The sequence below is a fragment of the Aedes aegypti genome, chromosome 3 (genome assembly GCF_002204515.2).
Source record: "Aedes aegypti strain LVP_AGWG chromosome 3, AaegL5.0 Primary Assembly, whole genome shotgun sequence".
Classification (NCBI taxonomy): Eukaryota; Metazoa; Arthropoda; class Insecta; order Diptera; family Culicidae; genus Aedes; species Aedes aegypti.
Genome location: NC_035109.1, coordinates 19,222,143 through 19,242,670, shown reverse-complemented (window position 1 = coordinate 19,242,670; position 20,528 = coordinate 19,222,143). Strand labels below are relative to the sequence as shown.

General features: G+C 37.5%; 1 protein-coding gene and 1 long non-coding RNA gene across 2 annotated transcripts in view; one reads left to right on the top strand and one right to left on the bottom strand.

Annotated features, from left to right (window-relative positions):
- Positions 1 to 20,528, top strand: part of LOC5572508 (zwei Ig domain protein zig-8) — a 333,616-nt gene that overhangs the window by 213,895 nt on the left and 99,193 nt on the right. The window lies entirely within an intron of this gene.
- On the bottom strand, positions 19,634 to 20,143 carry LOC5572506. Its single transcript, XR_002502444.1, has 3 exons — positions 20,023 to 20,143; positions 19,817 to 19,946; positions 19,634 to 19,760 (listed from the first exon to the last, which is right to left on the bottom strand). It is a non-coding gene; the product is annotated as an uncharacterized LOC5572506 (long non-coding RNA).

Below are 20,528 nucleotides of genomic sequence, written 5' to 3'. Positions count from 1 at the left end.
TGAAAAGATATAAGCGTTTTTGTAGTTTTTTCACCCACTTTTCCAAGCGTAACATTTCAAAATGGCGCAAGTGAAATCAAAAACTTTTCCCGTTACTTGAATAAGCATATCATAAAGTACATTTTAAGAAAATTTGGTGATACTATTTTTTGATTTTCTTTAATAAATGTGTTTGGAATTCTCCCTTAATAATACTTAGAAAACAGATTTATTCAAATTCTTGAGATTCTTATTCAATTACAGTCGAACATTTTGTAATACATTAATAAATACTGAATCATTCTTAGCATGAACAAGAAGTTTGTAGATGTTTATCATGCCTATTTTTATTCATATCGTTAATAATTTCAGAGATTTTCGTTCTTTGCCATAAAATACCGTCAATGGAAGGAAAAATCGACGAATTTAAATGAAGTCCTGCTAATATAAACTGAAGCTTTCACTAGATTGGACAATGCAAATGCAGTTGCATTTCTTTTTTTAAGTTTGTATAAGTGTTTTTTTTAACTAGACAATACTTAACTATGTCAATTATATGCACTCGGCTTCCGTATGAATAGAACATTGGTAAATATATCTTTGATCAAAATCTCAAAAATATTAAAAACTTATTTAGATAACTTTTCACGTTTATGTATCACCTTTACTAATCCCTCATTTAAGGTAATTATAGAACGAAGCCACACCTCAAATTTTCAAGAGCACAAGACTTGAGAGCCAAACAGCGCTCCACGTTGAAAAATTTATCCCATTGCTGGTCACCATCAGCAAGGAAGTAATTTGATTGTTTTTCAACGCGAACTGTTGTAAGATTCTCCTGTCTAGTGCACTTGAAAATTCGAAGTTTGGCTTCGTTTTATAATCACCTTAAGCGAGGTACATATATTTATTTTTAGTAGCTTTGAACTCATTTTTAATAAGTAGATAAAAAACCAAATTGAACACAATGCCTTAAAATTCCACTAGAGTTTGTACCCTTTGACAGATACACATATTTCGACCTCAACTGCCGTCTTCAGTGTTGTGTACTAGACTCGACTTGTCGAATTAAATAATATACTACTTAATTCGTTTTTTTTATATATTTATAGGTATTCCACCAATCAGCTCGAACATGTATTATCATTTTTAAAATTAACTTTCGAATATGAACGTTACACGCAAATAATGATAGATTTTGAAGATTTTTGAGCTTATATGATTAAAAAGTGAAATAAAATTTTCAAAACACATGTTTTATTTTCTTTATAAATAAATATTTTGTAAAACGTGACATCATAAATGTGGATGAAGTGCATGTTTGCGAATTTAAGTGCGGGATAATGTCGTTTAGTGTATAAACTGTATTTATCCAACAAGAAAAGAAGCAGTTTTATTTATGGTTCCATTCATATGTTTTAAAGAAGCGGGAGAGGATCAAAATAGCAATGTATTTTCTAAAATATACAATTTTGACACCATTCAGCCAAAACAGTTTGAGACTGACAGTTGATTGAAATCACGATGATTCAACTAGAATATTTTTTAACTTGAAATTTGTAGGCAGCGGCACGATACTTACGAATCAGTAATTTAATGATAAATGACCGTGATACAAATTATTGCGCACTTCCCCGTCGAACGGTGGACGGTCACACAATGTGCAGGATGTAAAAAAGTGTGATAAAATTACACGTCCGGATCAGATCATTCCGATTCATTCGCTGCACTTGTTACATTACATTACAAGGAATAAGTGCACCGAATACACCATAAGGATTAGATGACACACACGGTATGGGACGATTCAAATATGACGTCCATCGTTTTTCGGGTTTTCCAGACAAACCTCTCTCCTCTGCCACGTTTTTTTCAATACCTTATGCATGCACTGTTACGCTTTCATAGATTCCCTCCATCCCCCCAATTTATGGACATCATTTTTGGATGACTCTTATGCTGTCACACTTTGAAGGAGCGTGCATTTGTGGTGTTACCATGAAGCTTAGAGTAAACAGAATTCTATAATGAAAAATCAAGGTAATTGAAAGGCCGAACTTTTCTGTAAAGTTAAATTATTATCAATATCTACAATATTCTTGTCCGCGCTTAAAATAATTCATTTTTTATGAATATATTATAAAATATTCGACTGTTATTGCATAAGTATCTCCAGACGTCGGAAAAAAAAGTAAAATTGAGAAATAATTCAAAACGCATTTATTGAAGAAAATCAAAAAATACTATCACAAAAGTTTCTTAATATACACTTGAAGATATGCTTATTCAAGTAGTGGGAAAAGTTTTTGATTTCACTTGCGCCATTTTGAAATGTTACGCTTGGAAAAGTGGGTGAAAAAACTACAAAAACGCTTATATCTTTTCATATGAAAATTGTAGAGGTATGACGTCTTCAGAGAAAATGTGTATTTTGCTCATATATAAAACTCTTCAGAACAAAGTAGGCCTGAAAAATTGATATTTTCGTTAGTATTGAGGAAAACCCGATTTTTTACCATAAAGTTCAAAAGTGACCTATATCTCTTAAACTATCAGATATAGAAAAATATGATGTTATACAAAGTTTTCATATTTTCTATAATCTTCAATATTGTAGAACATTTTGCTGCGCAATTTTTTGAAATAAAAAAGTTTAGGAGCGAATATCGAAAGCTACGAAATTTGACGCTTAGGACACTTTTGCATATAACGCGCCTTGACCAGACAAACAAATGTTCAGAAGACACCAAAACCCTATCTCTTGTATTTTTCAAGTTATTAATTTATTCCACTTAATTTCGTTCCGTGGACCAATGTGCAATGTTTATTATATGCAGCATGGAAAAAGGACTAAAGGCGAAAATCACTACTGTACTGGGTGTACTGTACATGTCTGCCACCTTTTCAAATGTCCGGCCGACAATGTCCATATCGTCCGCGAAGCAAACAAATTGACTTGATCTAATAAAAATCGTACCTCGTCTCTTGAGCCCGCCTCTCCGCATAACACCTTTTAGCGCAACATTGAACAACAGGCACGAGAGTCTATCACCTTGTCGTAGTCCCCGGCGGGATCCCAAAAAACAGGAGTGTAAGCCTGAAACCTTCACACTATTTTCACATCGTCACTCTTACCAGTCTCCTGAGCTTCCCGGAAAAGCTGTTCTCGTCCATAACTTTCCATAGCTCTACGCAATCGGTACTATCGCATGCCGCCTTGAAATCGATGAAAAGCTGATGAGTTGAGACCTGGTATTCAGGAATCTTTTGGAGAATTTGCTGTAGAGTAAAGATCTGGTACATTGTCGATCGACCGTCAACGGCTTGATAACTTCCCACAAACTCGTTTACTACAGGTGACAGACGAAGGAAGATGATCTGGGATAATACTTTGTAGGCCGCATTTAGAATGCTGATCGCTCGAAAGTTCTCACAATCTAACTTGTCGCCTTTCTTGTAGATGGGGCATATCACCCCTTCCTTCCATTCCTCCGGTAGCTGTTCTGTTTCCCAGATTGTGCCTATCAGCCGGTGCAGACCAATGGCCAGCCTCTCCGGACCCATTTTTATGAGTTCAGCTCGGATACCATTCTTGCCAGCAGCTTTATTGTTCTTGAGCTGGTAAATGGCATCCTTAACCTCCCTCAAAGTGGGGGCTGGTTGGTTTCCATCCTTCGCAGTACTGACGAAGGCATTTCCTCCGTTGTCCCGTCCTTCATTGCCTGTGCTCTCAGCGCCATTCAGGTGCTCGTCGAAGTGCTGCTTCCACCTTTCGATCACCTCACGCTCGTCTGTCAAAATGCACCCATCCTTATCCCTGCACAGGGATTGAATCCTGAAAAAATTGAGAGAAACTCTCACGTATCGCTCTCTGTAACTATCATAATATGCTGCACATTATGAGAGACTGTTTATCGTATACTGCTACAACTTTGATCAGATTGGGGGGATAGTAACTGCCGTTATACGCATAATTGTCCCATGTTCCAAAATATGCAATCGAGAAAAACGCGTTTAAAGATTTTAACACATTTAGGCCTCGTATTGACCAGGTGTATGATAAATAAAATTAAAATCTTTACAGTAGTATAAAGAATAGCGTGTTCATTAGAGTCAAGAGTTTGTGTTATGGGAAAAATGTAAATTTAGCTACGAAACTCGTAGTGGGACTGTTATGCCTAGAATTACGGGGTTTTTGGTGAATTTCTACGCATAACAGTCTCAGAGATAGTAGTGATCAATTATGTGCTAAGCATACTGCTGTAGATGACCGTTCCTATGTATATATTGTGCCAAATGTAGAGGACGTATATCCTCAAGACTATGTTAAGGCACCTAGTTTGAGATGGGAAGCAAAGTTTTCTGTTTGTGTGATAATGAGAAAATGTATGAGTGAAAGAAAGAGTGGATGATTAAGTTAGAGAGTTTATATGATGTAATGAATTCCTGTATCGACACTTCCAGTTGCAGGCATGACAGAAACTCATCGGCGAATTCAAGGTTATTTAGCAGAGTAAATATTCATCTTAAAATTCAAGACACAAATATTCATCCGATTTTACATTTCTTTGGACTTGGTTTACAAAATCATCGCAAATTTAGTTTAAGAACCGCCAACATATTTGCCACTTGCACCGAAGAACCAGTTATCCAGAATAACCAGGTCATCCAAAACCTCTTGAACTATTCTTCTTTTGACTTGATTTGCAAATTCCTGAAGTTTGGGAACTAAGTTTCAGAACCGACAATTTAGTGGCCATTTCTCCCAGGAAACCAGGAATTCGGAACAATCCGACATGTGGTCAAGTCATTCAAATACATCTGAACCACCTTTAGTGAAAATTGATATGTCGCAAGCCAGGTTTCAGTTTCGCCAATATGATGGCCACTTCCACCAGTGAACCGGTATTCGGAACAACCCAGCATGTGGCAAAGTCATCCAAATGATTGTCGAACCATTTTAATTTAGACTTGGTTTGCTAAATCATGAAGTTGATTTGTCGCAAGCCATGGACTCGAAATCAAAATGGTTACTGATTCTTCAAGTGGGATTACTTCAGTGCTCCCCGCGATGAATTCAAAATTACGGTAAATTTCTAATCGAAAACCGCGGTTCCAAGAACTAGAAGAATTTTGTGATTGACCCTGAAAATTCAACTAAAATTAATTAAAAAATGGATTGGAAATAATATTTTGATATTGAAAATTTCAATCAAAATCGACGTTGGGCTCGCATGAATGATGAAAGCATCCTGGTAATACACATAAAACAGGTTGTGTTCCACATGGGATGTAAAGCCAAAGTAAGAAGATATTCAAAACGATTTTCCCAAATTCCAGCTAAATAAAAACTGTCTACTGAATATTTTGTTCGAGATCAGCGCAGCGAATTGTATAGTGTGACAGTGTGAATTGTATAGTGTGACAGTTATGCGTAGAAATACAGTATCGGGACAGTTATGCGTGGAAATTCATCAATGGGACAAATTGACTTGGCTTGCTTTTCATTGAGTTTCCGAACAAAGTTAATTTTTGGTAAGTGTTTTCTAAAACTATACGTAAAAATAAACTGTTTGATGAAAAAAAATCAAAATGCACAAAAAGTAACATGGGACAATTCTGCGTATAACGGCAGAGTAGTGCATGATAAAACCCCTCTAATCCATACCTGGGGGCACTATTGCTATTGAAAGTTCGTGGATTGTTTATCGTGCCAGTAAAGAAAAACACCTACCCCAAACCGTAAACATGCGAGAAAAATGGATTTTATCATGGCTCTCTCTTTGGGACTCTCGTTCACTGCTTCCATTTATCAGACTTGTTACAACTTGCGATACATTGACGATCGTGGTCCGCAACAGATCGTATGTTTTTCTTTGCTTGCTTTGATCGTGCTTCATACTCAAATGAGAGCTAATTCTGCAATACTTGTCTCTGCACATCTCGGCTCGCGGCACGAAGCCGTTGCTGGATGCGTTGAGCTTCTTATAGAACTTGCGTGTTTCTTGCGACCGGCACAGCTGTTCCATTTTCTCGCACTCCGTCTCCTCCAGGCGGCGTTTTTTTTTTCTCCCGAAAGAGGCGGGTCTGCTGTTGCCGCTTCCGTTTATAACGTTCCTCGTTCTATCGGGTCCCTTGCTGCAGCATGACCGCCCGCGCGGCATTCTTTTCCTCCAGAATCTGTCTGCATTCCTCGTCGAACCAATCGTTCCGTCGGCTCCGTCCCACGTACCCGACGTTGCTTTCAGCTGCATTGTTGATGGCTGCTTTCACTGTTCTCCAGCAGTCCTCAAGAGGGGCTTCATCCAGCTCAACCTCTTCCGGTAATGCAGCCTCGAGGTGCTGCGCGTACGCATTGGCGACATCCGGTTGCTTAAGCTATTCTAGGTCATACCGGGCGGCCGTCGGTACCGTGCGTTATTAACGACGAAGAGTTTTGGGCGCAGTTTAACCATCACCAGATAGTGGTCAGAGTCAATGTTAGCCCCACGGTAGGTCCTGACGTCGATAATGTCGGAGAAGTGCCGTCCATAAATCAGAACGTGGTCGATTTTCGATTCTGTCTGCTGTGGTGATCTCCAGGTGTATCAGTATGGAATGCTGTGCTACGAATGGCCATATTCTTGGAGGCGGCGAAATCAATTAGTCGTAAGCCGTTTTTGTTCGTCAGCCGGTGGGCGCTGAACTATCCAATAGTCGGTCTGAACTCCTCCTCCTGGCCAATCTGAGTGTTTAATCTCCTATGACGACTCTGACTACATGGCTTGGGCAGCTGTCGTACTCGCGTTCGAGCTGCGCGTAAAAAGCGCTTATGCGTGTGCTCCCGATGAAGTTGAGAGATATACAGTTCCACGTACCGAGCTTCCAATCGTTAGTCCCTTTACGTCGCTGTGGTCTTCGCCGATTGCCCCGGTTCGTATTCTTTCGTTGATTACTCGTTGTTTGATTTTTTATGGCTGGCTTGCAGGGCCTGACACCAACCCCCTAGATTTGCGGAGGACCATTCCCTCTGAAGGTTCGGAGGAACATTGTGCGCAGTTTAGCTTAGAGCCCCTCTCTGGAACTCGATCAGCCGCCCCTGATATGGTGAACAGACGCTGGTGTGAGCCGCTCCTAACATGGAGTACAGACGCTCCAGGTTTGCAGAAGCAAACCTCCCTTCCCTGTCAGCATACGACCAAAGCTCCCACCGGGGTTGGTTACCCGTTCTTCCCTAAGGTTACTCGTACCCCGGCCAGTACCACGAGGAGGTAGGGATAGGAGTTGCTGGGCAAGAGGCTAAGGACCACACAAAGAGGTCTATTTTATTCCTGCAGGTACGCGAGGTACCAATAATGGTACGCCATGCCCAGCCATTTGCCGTCTACTGTCTAAAAACTATTTTCATACATTGAATTGTGGGTAATTATCCTATTTTATTGAAAAACTTTCAGACATTATATTAAGTGTTCACATTTAAAAATTGTTACTTTAAACATTTTCATAAAGAATTTATTTTCCAAATGCAAATAGTTCGAAAAATAAACAAGATATACTAATTCGTAGATTTAGACTACCGCCCTCATTCTCATCGCCACCTGCGAGCTATTTGTCAACCACCCCCCGTTGATAAAAAGTAAATTTGATACACCTATCGCCCTTCGATTATTATAATCCACCACAACACAGACGCAGGCCACAGGTTGTAATCCCCCAGCGGCCATACAATTTTTGATTCCATATCAACCCCACCACCGACCGGTGGCTGATAATTATCGAGAACGCACCAAACCGCATGATAATAATTAGCTTAAGCGAAATGGCTCATCAGCAATGTTTAGATTTAACACGATTATGATTTATTCAAACAATTTAACTTCGGGAAACACGTTATCCTGACTGCCTGCCTGCCGGCGAAAAATAGTTCAAGTTTCAATTGGATTGGGGATTGCGTGCCTGCTGACTAATGTATTGTGGGATTAACATTCCAGCCGAAAGGTGGCACATAGGAGGATCTGAACTAATTTAATGGACAAAATGTTCAAAGACCTCTAAATGGCTTGGTATATAGTGACTCATTATTGTTTTATTGATTTTGAATTGTTTTCGGATTTTTCAGCCAAAATTTTGTGAGTATTCTTCAAAGGATATATGATTACGATTCTAATGACACATTGGTTTTACATTTTGGTCGTTCCAATGCTGAGGAAATTGGCCATGTTTTTTCAATGTGTTTTTTCAACGTATCACCACTCTCAGTAAACATTTAGTATACAAAATTCAAAAAATTTTTTGAAAAAATACCTATGAAGCAAGAATAACTCATTACCTTTCGAATGCACCAAAGAGAGTTTCAATTGGACGTGTAATCAAAGAGATATGGACAAAACATTTTTGTGTGTGTTTTAAGAGGCCAAACCAAAACTTTTGCAAATTTGATCCAGTTACTCCTGCGTGGGTCACTTGATCCGAGGGCTTTTGGTGACGATGATGCCGATGACGACGATGATGATGATGATGATGATGAGTTATGTGCGCTGCGGTTGACCAATTATAGTTTGTATTAGTGCTCGGAGGTCCTTGAAACACGGGCACATTTCCTGTTTTCGATAAGGTAGAACGATCCTAACCACATCGCCCGTTCCGAAGGGTATTAAACGCAATTTCAAATTAATGGAGCATTATTAACTGCATATGCGTGTTTTGAATGCAGGTTGTGTTTGTTGCCGGGCGTGGACCGGGCGAGTATTAACGCGATTTATTGGAGTAGGAATTATGCCCTGGACCGCTCGCATGTCCGGATTTCACCACGTCCCGTTTCGTGATCAATCCATTAACCGTCCAATTTGGCGAATGCCAACGTTAAACGGGCTGGATAATTTGAAATAATTATCTGCTGAGTGCGTGGGTGGAGGGCGTGTATGACCAGCCATCAGCAACCAATGCTCTTTCCCCCAGATTTTCTCTCCCTATAGGAAGGCGAGAGCGGTGTGAAAAATTTACGACTTGTAATTATCGCCTGCGGTTCGATAGAGGCGTGTTCCGGGCGTCTGAACAATTTCGCGGATAGGGAGGCGGAAACCGGGGCTACGCACTATCCGTTTTAGTGATTCGCTAATGGGAATAAATGGGATTTAGAACATCGGCAGGATTGGCATGGAGTCAATGAGCTGGTTTTGAATAAAATTTAGCTAGAATACCTCTTTCAGTATGGTGGAAATGAGGCTACAGGATTACAATCTGATTATTCCTTTCATGTGTAACCATATGCAACCATGTTGAAATGTGGTGTGTGAGAAGGAAGTGTTGTTCGTAACTAAGCACTGCAGAATTCGTTCTCAGTTGATTTCCAAGCACGATCGAAGCAAGCGAAGAAAAACATCGCATCTGTATCGGTCCATGATCGGCAATGTTTCTCAAGATGTAACAAGCTTGATGAACAACAGAAACGAAGGAAAGCCCAAACCGAGAGCGATGATAAAACCCATTTTTCTCGCTCATTTACGATTTGGTAGGTGTTTTATTTTACAGGCGTGATAAATAATCCCGAAACAGCAGATAGCGATAGTGTCCAAGAGGCTTAGAGCTTGTTTAAATGGGTTTTATCATGCACTTTTAACACACCCCCAAAAGATAAAACAAAAAGAAGCTCATGCCTTCCAGAGCGACTGTCACACGATTTCAAAGAAGTTCGATGAATATAATGCTGTTACCTAACTGTTCGTAAGTATTTCACAGGGTTACAGTAAAATTGTTTGTTTCACGGATTGTTTTCCGGTAAATTATTAGATTTCACGGATATTCTCCGGCTGTATAGTTGATTTCACGGATTTTTTCGGTAAAATAATATATTTCACTGGAAAATCTGTATTTTTGTTGTTTACAGTACAATTTCGGGGATTTATTTCACAGGATACTGCGATTTATTTTAAGTGTGATTGTTACATTTCGATTTAATAATCATATTATTTGCTTACCAGCTTTAATAAAGGAAAACTCACTTTGGCATGGGGGTTTTCTCGACAGAATTGTCAGAAAGTTTGCACTAAAAAGCACTTCAATACGACGCATATTGTAGCCAAATATGAGCTCAGAAGCTTTTGAAAAACCCCACTGCCCAAGTGAATCAACAGTGCCAAGAATAGGATCCGGCGCCCTAAAAAGTTTTGTACTGAATACAAGTTCTCTTCTACGGGCTACCAATCATGCCTAGAACCAGTCTTTCTCTAAACTACCAGACCAAAAGAACAAACATAGAAATGATGAATACTGTCCAAGGCATAAGTCTCAATATATGTAGGGTAGATGTATCAATTATGGACATAGTGGTTCCCTATTTCGCCATACGTGATAATTTTAATTTCTCCACATTTTTAAAAGTTCTGTGTCTTTAAGCAGTAAGATAAAGGATATATCTTGATGTTGAAACATTCAAACAGATTAAAAATGTGAAAATTATAGAAATTTCACATATGGTCAAATAGGGAACCACTATGGCCATAACTGGTACACTTTCCCTATATACAAATTCAAACACCGTAAATTCACGTGAAATACGTATTTTGTGTAAAATTTATTCTAGTTGGATCGAAAATTGTTGTACTTCGTTTGAAATTACGCTCAATAACACCGAATCCTTTGAGTTGTTAATTTACATTTTTGAAGACGCTCGTATATCTCAGTTAACCCGTAAAGCGTGGTGCGTTACTGGGTAACCAATTTGAACCCAAGTCTCATCTTGTTTGTACGGCTGGGTAAAAAAATAACGTTGTCTGTGTTTTGGGGTCATATTGACCCCATATTAAAATCGCTGTAACTTCACGAAATACAAATGGATTTCCAATTTGTCTGCAGTTTAGGAAATCGAATGCAATTGAGAGTTGTGTTTGATCCTTCGACCTTGACGCTTGCTCCTACGGGGGCCGGCGATGAAAGCAGGATCAAACATGTCGCGCGTCGGTCGAGTGAAAGTGAAAAAGTGGCGTGATCGTTTAGTTGTGTTTGATCCTTCGACCTTGACGCTTGCTCCTACGGGGGCCGGCGATGAAAGCAGGATCAAACATGTCGCGCGTCGGTCGAGTGAAAGTGAAAAAGTGGCGTGATCGTTTAGTTATGTTTGATCCTTCGACCTTGACGCTTGCTCCTACGGGGGCCGGCGATGAGGGCAGGATCAAACATGTCGCGCGTCGGTCGAGTGAAAGTGAAAAAGTGGCGTGATCGTTTAGTTATGTTTGATCCTTCGACCTTGACGCTTGCTCCTACGGGGGCCGGCGATGAGGGCAGGATCAAACATGTCGCGCGATCGGTCGGGTAAAGTGAAAAAGTTGCGCGTTCGATTAGTTCTTTTTGATCTTTCGAAGTTGACACTTGCTCCTGGGCAGTGCAGCAAGAAAGCCCGAGCAGTCGTCAGTTGTTTTCCCTCTCGGGTCGTGCGCCTATTTTCTCTGAGTGCTTTTATATAGCCGATCAAATGAGTGAAGCTGAAAGTGGATTGTTGCTGCTCAAGGATGACGGATCAATTGGTGAGCTCGTTTCATGCTACTATTTCTAATCTATAAAATATGTATGACTGCACCTTTAATCGTTACAACGGTGAGACGTAAATATGATTTTTCAACAAACTATGAAAGGTTCGTCACTGTGAGTGTCGACATAAATTCTGATTCATAAATTATTAATGTCTAATTTTTTTTTTTCAAAACACCTTTTTCTTTTACCTTTATTTTTGTAATTAAAAAAAAACTTTGAATGGTTCGACACTACGAGTGTAGACTTGCGAAAGGTTCACTTTATTCAACAAACTTTGAAAGGTTCGTCACGTCAAGTGTCGGCATAATTTTTCTCTACATAGATATTGTTCATATCAAATGAAAAAATAATATTTACATATAAGCATGTTTATATCTCACCAATAATTATTTATCATGGTCTAATCGCTTATCAAAGTGAATCCTGTGACCCAACGATCCTTCCCATTAACAAACATCCCTCCCAGTAACCTTTGTGGAGATGCAGAGGCAAACACGGTCTCCAAATAGCAAAGGTTACACACTAACATTCCTTCCCCCAATCCCACCTGACTGCAAGGACGTGGCCGGCGCCGTTATTGACCATGTATAAATAGAGGCACTGAATTATGCACACTGAAGAAGATTATGGCCAATCCCAGCCGATCTTCTAGTTGATTCTTTGTGCATTTTCACTGACTCCGGTCAATCACGGAATAGCAACCATTGATATGTGTAGTCAGTCTAAGCTAAGCTAAGCTAAGTTTAGGAAATCGAATGCAATTGAGTTTTACTAAAAAAATACAAGAAAATTCACAAGGGGTTGGTTCATTGCATAGATGGGTCATTGTGGAAAAAGCTCTAAGAACAGCGATTTTTTGAAGCTTTGGTCGCTTATATCTCAGAAGGAGGTCTATATAAAATTATACTTTCTTCGGTAAAGTTTTGCAACAGGCAAAGGGTTACTAATGATACTAATGATAAATTCACGGTGCCCCGACAGACCGTTATTATGAAAAAATAATTGTTCATCAAATCAGAACACATGGCTCGATTCCTGAGGTCATTCTGCACCCTGGAGGATTCTCGATAAATCCTGATTTGAAGTTTTTGACCTAAAAATTCAATATTTTGCAATAGACGAATTGCATGTCAAATCGACCAGTCGCAGAACTCGACCATCTTCGATTTGCAGCAAATTTTTCACAAGTTTTTGGTATGGTACAATAAGTGTTTTCCATAGAAAAATCGATCATTTCAACTCGAGAATAACTTTTGAAAATTGCCTATGAATTTTTGCATGTAATTAATTTGAAAAATTCTCCGAAACTGTTGATTTTAGAGGAAAATGTTCTATGAAGAAATTTTAGAGAATCGTTTGGCCTACAAGTCAAAAAGACACACTGAAATATTTTATGTTTTTTTCATGAAAAATTCAAAAATAAAATTTAAATTTTAAATTTTACAAAACCCCCATTTTTGATATCAACTTTTTACCTTAGATTCTTGATAGTAAACAGATGTTTGGGACAAAATTTCATGATGGAGAAATTTTTAATAAAAAAGTTTTTCTTAGAACAATAGTTATATCGAGTTTTATGCAAAAAATATTACTTACATCTTAAAATAAGCCATTTTCATTAGTTATACGTGATTCTCCATCAATAATAATACGTTTTCGAGAGTAAAGACCATATTTCTTTCCACTTACTTATTTTTCTTTATGGAGAATCGCAAATAACTAATGTAAATGGCTTATTTTAATATTTAAATGATACTTTTTGCATTAAACTCGATATGATTCGAAAATGGCTACTTCTATAGAAATTATCCATTTAATCATTCAGATTCAGAATAATTTCGAATCAGAATAGTTCATTTAGTGATAAGGACCAAATGCTCTCAAGACACCGAAATGATACAACGCATAGTTTTTTTACTACATCACTTTGTGTCTTGGTGCATTTTTATGTCAATATTCAACCTATCCGTAACTTTTCAATCATTAATTTTGACACAACTTTTTCAATAGTTTTTGAAAATTGAGAGCATTTGTAGTTCGTCACTGAAAAAATGAAAAAAAAAATCGGTTGAGAAACGGCGAAGATATAGCTCTCTGAAGTTGATCATTTTGTATGGGAAAACGGCTTTGGTGCATTTTATATGTCCGATACTGTGTGTCACAAGTGTTAGAAGATTAAAAAAATCTTTAACAACTTCAAACAAATCCCCAATAAGTACCACTTAAGTATCAACATCACTAGGACTTCCACTTTCTATACCTGCAACAATCTACTTCATTTTAATGTTTTCGGGATTCATCGTCAATCTACTTATTGATTTATAGGTCACGTTTGACTCAGACTCAGAAACGAAAATCTAGCTGTTGCACGTAATACCAAAGACTTAAAGCTGATTAAGCTGACAAATACAATACAAGTGTAAGAATTGTAGACGAGGAGCCTATTTTTTTTGGAAAATTACATGCTAGGGGATGAGTTTCAGAATTAACTGTTCAATATTGCGTTTTGTCGTTGATTTTGCAGGCGATGACTTTATTGGAATCCATCGCAGTGCAGTAAAGTAGGGTTCCACTATTTTAAAGTTGGACAACTAGGATAAGTTTGTAATGCCATTTACTATACCCAAACGTATATGGTTGCATGTAGAGAAATAAGCAGGTTCAGATGTGTTGGTGCTGAAACATGGATATATTGATGAATTTGTGGAAGGGTCATATAACACTTGTGAAGTAATATATTGTTTCCCGTGTAGTAAAAACACGTATTCTGGCTGCGAAAATCTCTTTTTATGGAAAAGTGAACTTGAAAAGTGAAACGACATTTCTACATTTTTGCTTGATAAATGCCTATCGAACTTCAAAGTGTTTCGAAAACTAAATCAGATTTCAATAATAATGCAAAGAGAGCAACGATGGTTGCCAGCAAGTGTATATGATACATCATTGTCAATTTGCGAGTAAAATAGGCAAACTTCAGTGAGCTGGTCATTTAGTGCGAATGCCGGAGGAAACAGTTGCATCAATCTGGTTAGCGGCGGCCCCGTAGAAGACATCCGCTTATGTTCATTCTGATTTTGACGTGAGCGTGCCAGAGCAACCAAATCATTCCAGATTTGACACGAACGGTTGATACTAGCTCTAATCGACTATAAAAGTATTAACATTGTTTATCTTCTAACTATTATTGTGCTACATTATTATATACTAGTTAAGAACAGTTTGGCCAACGTTTTTGTAGTTTTTTCAGAGCTATTGCAAAATTTTAATAAGGATTTTATTGAAATTTTAAGCCAAAAACTTCGAAATCAAGATTTCTGTAGATTCCTCCTAGGGATTTTTTTAATTGGTCCAGAGGTGCAGAATGACCTCAGAAATCGAGCCCTGAGCTCAGAATTGATAGACATTTTTTTTATACATAAATATAATAACGGTCTGTCGGGACTCCGTGGCTTTGATAAGTTGGGAATGCCACCGCATGAATGTGCTAGCTGAAAAAACATGGTTTTCTGATTCCCCTAAGCGACTCTGATGTCCTGTAAATAGATCTTATGATGGTTCTTAATTCTGATGATTTGAAATATTGATGTCTTCGGCAAAGTTGCTTATTAGTCTAAAGTCTATACACTACATGTTTGCTTAGTTCAATATTCTACAACTAAGAGGCGCTAGTGAGCTATAAATATTCCAAACTCACATATATCATGATGTAGAACATCTAGAAAGTTGGCATTTTCGGCAAAGTTGTTCGTAAGGTTTAGGACTATTTGCTGCATGCTTGGTTAGTTCGGAATTCGGAAGCCCCCTTTTGAATTTTCTTATATTTTTCTGTAAAACTCAACTGTAGAAAAATCGATAATCCATTTGTATTAACCGAAGTTACAGCGATTCGATTTTGGGGTCAATATAACCAGGGTTGCCACATTATTCTGCCATCTGTATCCTGGAGCAAAATATCTGTATTTTAAATCTGTATCACTAGAACATAAGATAGTCAGGAGAATTACACAAGCAATTCAAGGAAATGCCAATCCTTTGCAACTACAATGCTGAATTGTCACATCTTAGCTTAAATTTGAAGTTTTTAAAAAGTATTAATTTTCTTTTTGATTCATAAATCTGTATATATCTGCATAAATCTGTATAATTTTGGTAGAATTCTGTATACAGAATCTGTATATCTGTATTTATCCAAGAAATCAGTAATCTGTGTATACAGATTCATGGTCAAATAAAAAAAACAAATCTGTATATGTGGCAGCCCTGAATATGACCCCAAGGCACAGACAACGTACTATTTTCACAAAAAATGCTCTAGAAAACTATGTTTCAAGATGATTGGAAAAAATCCTTTCGCATATAAAAAACTCGCGGATATTCACCAATGTGTGAAAAAATTTCCCAAATCGGTACACTAACAAAAAGTTACAACCCAGTCAAAGTGCGCTGCGGTCATATTGACCCCAAACACAGACAAAAGGTTAAAGACTCGGAGTTTGCCAGTTGCGAGACTACATTTAAAGCCAGAATAACAATCAAGGGCTGTTTAGAGCTGGTAGTTCAAGGACTCACGTGAATGCTGAATACTAAACAAATTTTCTAGCTTGATAAGGTTTTACTGCTAGTACAGAGCCCCTTTATTCTAGTATATTTCTGGACAAAACTAAAAGCGAATGGACTAGAGCTCCATTGCATGGTCAAATATAAGTAGTACCGATTTGGTTCCTCGGAAATTAAATCGATTATGTTAAGTGGCGCGCCTGCGCTGAGATATAAGTCTTCATGAAGGGTGTAAATAGCGGGTCCTTTTCAATGTTTAAGAAGAAGTTCACAATTTCTAAGAGTTTTCCAGCAAAACGCGACAGTCTCCTATCTTTGCTATTTGGAAGAAAACCTTGATTACCCTAATGGAGTTCAAGACCTCCTGCTTAAATCCTCCAAATTCCGAACAACTGACCACGATAGTTGGCACTCTTTATTTCCTCACTTGAATCAAAGAGCCTGGGCTGGAAGCTGCTTCGATTTGATGTTCGGAAAATTTGTCTAGAGCATCGAATCGATTGCTCATTTCATGCAATTATCAGGAGGCAGCATGCCTACTCGGTGAAAGAAATGAAACAAACTACAATTGTCCATTTTACGAAACGGCAACACTGATGATATTGCTGTTACTTTCACACGTTACGACACCGCCTCCTGTCAAAATTTCATTCATAAAATAAGCGATCAGCTGTTCAAAACTATCTCGTGAAATGGACTATTCTTACCGTCTATCTTCAACAGATAAAAAAAATATTTTTTTATCTCACTTTTAGGTGATTTAATCACCTGGCCGCTAGTATCAAAAGAAGCGCTTTTACAAATCAAGAAACTTCCCTGAACAAACTTTTTCGCTAAAACCAACGGCTTAGACGCTATTCCATTTCGATCACAAAATCAGCAAAAAAAATCACTGTGCACTGCAGCGATGAATGGAACAATAGCTATCGTCCCTCTCTGCACAATTGAGCACGAATATACTCCCGCCCGAAAACGAATTGTTTACAAATTTCAACTGTACTGGCCATAACTGCATATTTGTAACATTCAACAAAAGTAGGCATTGAGTAAATGGAACACCAAGTGTGCATTTTATGGCAGGGAAGAAACTAAAATTTCTAAAAATTACCAGAAACTCAAAAGTGCTTATATGAGGTTGAAATTTTGAACCGCTCATATCGTATATTGGGTGAATAGTCAGAAAATAATTCTGATATAAATTTCTTTGCTACTACACTACGAGGCTCACGCGTAATCTCAATGTGACTGTTATGCGGTTACCAATGTGACAAAACAATTTGGTATTTTTTTCGAATTTTCTAGAACAAAACCAAAGACTTTAGTTCTTTGATCGAAACTATACATCATTTGATGACTCTCCACGGTACACGCCATGTCTGAACCAGACGATTATCAAAATCGAGGGTACATCGGGTTTTTTCACGCTAGAGATCAGTATTTGGTCTATATTTTCATAATCGGAAGGTTTTGAAATATTCTATCGGTGAAATTTTTCCCACAAATTTTGTATGGGCTGAAATATATTAAAAAACGGGGCTTTCATGGGATTTAGTATAAAAATATATCTTAAAAGTGGAACAAATCAAAATTTCCCCGATGGAATAATTCAAAACCTCCCGATTATGAAAATATAGACCTATTACTGATCTCTAGCGCGAAAAAACCCAATGTTCGATTTTTCTAATCGTCTAGTTCAGACAAAGCGTGCGGTATTAACTCAAAATTGTCAAAAATGTCGTATGTGACTGATATGCAGTTATGCGCAGTGTATGTAGGATGCTTGGGATGTCAAGCATCCGCTAGAATAAGGGTGTAAGTCGCATGATCGATTTCTCTTCATCGGGGCCACGCACAAATTACGTCACGCTCCAAGGGGGGAGGGGGTCAAGCCAAGCGTGACAAGCCTTACAAAATGTTTGAAGGACTCATACAAAAAACGTGACAAAGGGGGGGGGGAGGGGGTCATAAAAGTCAAAATTTAGCGTGACATAATTTGTGTACCATCCCATCGATCCTCTCTACTGTGAATAAAGGTGACAAGATGCGGGTTTGTCAGCAATTCTTCACCTTAGGACGCAAGGTTGCATCGCGCCCGCATAAACCTGAACCATTCGTGTACTGTTTCCGAAACCATCCACAACAATTTGCAACAATACTTGGATAATTTCGTATAGCGTCTAAAATAACAATAAGTCCACTGTACCCGAAACAATTTCGACAGTACGAGGAATGGTTATTGGACAAATAACAATGTGGGGAATAGGCGGTTATGTTATGTAACCATTTCAAAACGCCAATTTTCGCGAACAAATATTTTTGTTTACAGTTCATTGAATGGTCGATATACCATCCACATTTTTGCCAAATACACTATAACACAAACAGTTTGAAAACAGTTGAACTATACAATTGGGACAAGAAATAATACTGTAAAGCAAATAATTGATTTATGGTGGATAATGGTATTTTTACACTATACTGTACTGTTCTGTTGTTGGTACACCGTATAAGAATAATTAATGAACACATTAACCCTCTAATACTCAAATTTTTATTTTCGATTTAAGTACTATTTTTAGTTATCTAAAATCGTTCTAAACACGTTTTGGGCATTTATTTATTTTTATTCGCAAATTTTTAAATTTTTGTTTTTGATTTTTATAATTTTTATTTTTGAACATCCCTAGCTTTTTTTTGTTTTTTTTTTTTTTGAAGCCTTTTCTAGTTGTTAATTTTTGGCAATAATAAAAATTTTAATTGTTACGGTATTTTGAAAAATATTAAATTTTTAATTTTTTTCGGAGCGTATTTTATTTTCCGTGTAACTAACGGAAAAACAGGTGTGAAATGATTTTCATACCACCAGGCTTTTCGTTTGTGATAGGTTAATCGTAGAAAAATATAAAAGGTACGATTTTTTATATTACACGTTAAATGAAGCCCAGGCATTTGTAGGTTATATAAGAATGCAATTTTTCAAACAATTTCTAAAAATACAAACAAGTTTCCAAAGTCATAAAAAACTTTTATTATATGCGTGTTATGAGTCAAGGTATAGGTCAAAAATAAAATCATTTTGATAGCCGAGCTACGAAAAAATACACAAAATTCCAAAGTGTACCCCGTCTAAAGGCGGGGTTGGGTATTAGAGGGTTAAATAAGAAACAATGGAATAAATGAATACTTGTGTATAAATCTTCAACTCCATTTGAAACAGTTTGGCGGTTTCAATGCAGTCACATCACTTCAATCAATTCCAAATAAAAACTGTTTATCAATTCTGAAGTTGATTTATATCACACGTACCATTTGTTTCATTGATCTATTTAAAATAAATAAATGGTGTTTATTATTAAATACAATTTATTATTCCTTAAAAGACCATGATTATAGAAATAATTGAGGCTAAGCTTCATCGGGAACTGAAACATTATATAAGAAAAATATCACAAGTGCCCTGATTCTGCGTATTGTTTTGTGCATGTTGTGCAACATTCTAGGAATTTAAAGATGTGTGAGGATTTTTCATTTTGGTTTCTAAACATTTTATAGGTTTACTGCTCCTACTCGGAGATGATCATCTTTTCGGCGCTTGCTTTTCTGTTGCGGAATGGAGTCTTCAAAGTGTGGCCGTAGACTGTTCAACGTTTTGAAACGGAAGTATCTGCCGTCTTGGTTGCTCTGGTTTTATTGGCGGTACTGTGGTTTATTGGAAACTGAAATATGGGAAAATCGTTGAGTAAATTCAAATTGATAATATCTTTTGCCTTACCTTGAAAGTTAGGTAGAGTGAGCAACTCCCTTAACGTAGCTGGTGGTATCAAGAGTGCCTGCTTTTCGGTCCGAGAATGAAACGTTCCGCATAGGCAAGTAACCACCTTCATGCTCTTGACGGTGATAACCTACACGGGATGTTAGAGAGATTACGAAGCGATTGAAACGCACGGCACAAGTAGATTTGTTGATATTACTACTTACCATTAGGGTTTTGCTATCTAACCGCGAAACACGATAGGCACTTAAAAATTAAATTTTAACCAAAAAAAGAATTTTTCAACCGGTTAGCATCGGATCAGATAAAACATTCTGTTTTTTTTTCTGTTTTGGTCTGAGTTTTGACAGAAGCGCAACGACTGCAAAGTGAAACACACTAAAAAAATACAGAGATCATTACAACTATGATTGATAACGATCAAAATTTCTTTTAAATATTTTTGGTCTAGATATGAGTATCTTTCCATAGCAAGAATCGAAAAAACTCGTTTTGTCAAATCGAAAGAATTGTGTGAAAACAGAAAAAAAAACATTTGTAAGAACTTATGCTGTTAGCGTTATTTTTTCACAGTGAGCATAATATTTATCATCGCTAACACAAATGCACTTTACTATATTCCAAATTGTTAAAATTCAGTAACGTATAGTAAAATGCTTTTATGTGAGTGTGTTATACTTATGACAGACATGTGATACCAAAACCATTGTAC